Source organism: Micropterus dolomieu, linkage group LG14 (assembly GCF_021292245.1).
Source record: "Micropterus dolomieu isolate WLL.071019.BEF.003 ecotype Adirondacks linkage group LG14, ASM2129224v1, whole genome shotgun sequence".
Taxonomy (NCBI): Eukaryota; Metazoa; Chordata; class Actinopteri; order Centrarchiformes; family Centrarchidae; genus Micropterus; species Micropterus dolomieu.
In genome coordinates this window covers 26,752,126-26,753,816 of record NC_060163.1, presented here as the reverse complement: position 1 = coordinate 26,753,816, position 1,691 = coordinate 26,752,126, and the positions used below count along the sequence as shown (strand labels likewise).

General features: G+C 45.1%; 1 protein-coding gene across 2 annotated transcripts in view; it reads right to left on the bottom strand.

Moving 5' to 3' along the window:
• Window positions 1-1,691, bottom strand: part of ankfn1 (ankyrin repeat and fibronectin type III domain containing 1) — an 87,015-nt gene that overhangs the window by 30,497 nt on the left and 54,827 nt on the right. The gene's annotated exons all lie outside the window — the stretch shown is intronic.

Sequence of the window (1,691 nt, the reverse complement as noted above, 5' to 3'; positions counted from 1 at the left end):
GTTTGTTGAGTTTCCTGGGAAGTGATGAAAGGACAGCATTGTAAGTGGGGGATAAGTGGTGGCGTAGACCCCCTCCCCTGTTCAATGACGGCTTCTCCACCCTGGTGTAGATGCTTCCTTGACACCTCTTTCAAACCATCCATCTTCTCTGTCTAAAATGTGCACCTGGAGGTCCTCAAACGAGTGTCCTCTGTCCTTCAGATGTAAGTAGACAGCAGAGTCTTGACCTGAGGAGTTGGCCCTTCTGTGTTGAGCCATGCGTTTGTGTCGTGGTTGTTTAGTCTCCCCAATATACAGGTCTGTGCATTCCTCACTGCATTGGACCGCATACACTAGATTGCTTTTCTTGTGTTTGGGTGTGCGGTCTTTGGGGTGGACCAGCATCTGTCTTAGTGTGTTCTTGGGTTTAAAAAACACAGGGATGTTATGTTTGTTGAAAATCCTCCTGAGTCTCTCTGATACTCCAGACACGTACGGAATCACAATGTTGTTGCGTTTGACCTTCTTTTTGACCCATAGTAGTTGCATAGACATCCAGGGTATCAAATAAAAGGTCTGCATCGATTGATGCCCCCCCCCATCACTGTGGGATGTTCCGTTCTCAAGCACGCCTGTAAAGCATGGTGGTGCTTTTGGTCATAGGAATGTTTTAATCAATATTTCACTGTTATGTTATTTGTATCGTGGTTGTGTGGACAGAAATATGTTTTTTAAGATAACTCCCAATAAAAGTCAACATTTAAATAGTAAAAATTGTCAAAATATGGACATTCGCTTGGTATATTTTGAAAATATTGTATGATAACTGTTGTATTTTAGTTATTTCAGTTATTTACAGTTACAGCGGCCAACTGTTCGCTAAACACTTATTCTTTACAGTAATTTTGCCTAAGCACTCACAGTTCTTTCCATCTTTTAGTGACTGCTGTTCAATCTCATAATTGTTCTAAAGTTTTGGTAGCTGACGCTATAGTACTTTAGCTTAGTCGTTAGCGACTTTAGCTTAGCAGCTAGCGATGGCTTCTCCTTCTCCCTCTCTCTCTCCTACTTTCTCCTGCTCGGTGTGTCAGATGTTCAGTTACTCCTCTGCCTCCTTTAGCGGTAATGGTACATGTAATAAGTGTAGTTTATTTATAGACATGGAGGCGAGGCTCAGTGATTTAGAAGTCAGGCTCCGCACCTTGGTAGATCAGTCTTTAGCTACTGTAGCTAGCCAGTCCCCGGTAGTCGGTGTAGAACGGCCTGAGTTAGCCTCTGGTAGCCGTCCCCCGGCATCTCCTGTGCAGCCAGGAAGGGGGGGCTGGGTGACTGTCCGAAGGAGGAATAGTCGTAAGCATTCAAAGTCCACGGGGCATCATCAACCTGTTCACGTTTCTAACAGATTTTCCCCACTCAGCGACACACCTGCTGAGAAACCAACTCTGATCACTGGCAGCTCCATTTTGAGAAACGTGAATTTAGCGAAGCCAGCGGCCATAGTTAAGTGCATCCCTGGGGCCAGAGCGGGCGACATTGAGTCTTATTTGAAACTGCTGGCTAAGGATAAACGTAAATACAGTAAGATTGTTATTCACGTCGGCGGTAATGACTCCCGGTTACGCCAATCGGAGGTCACTAAGATTAATGTTGAGTCGGTGTGTACATATGCAAAAACAATGTCGGACACCGTAGTTTTCTCTGGACCCCTGCCA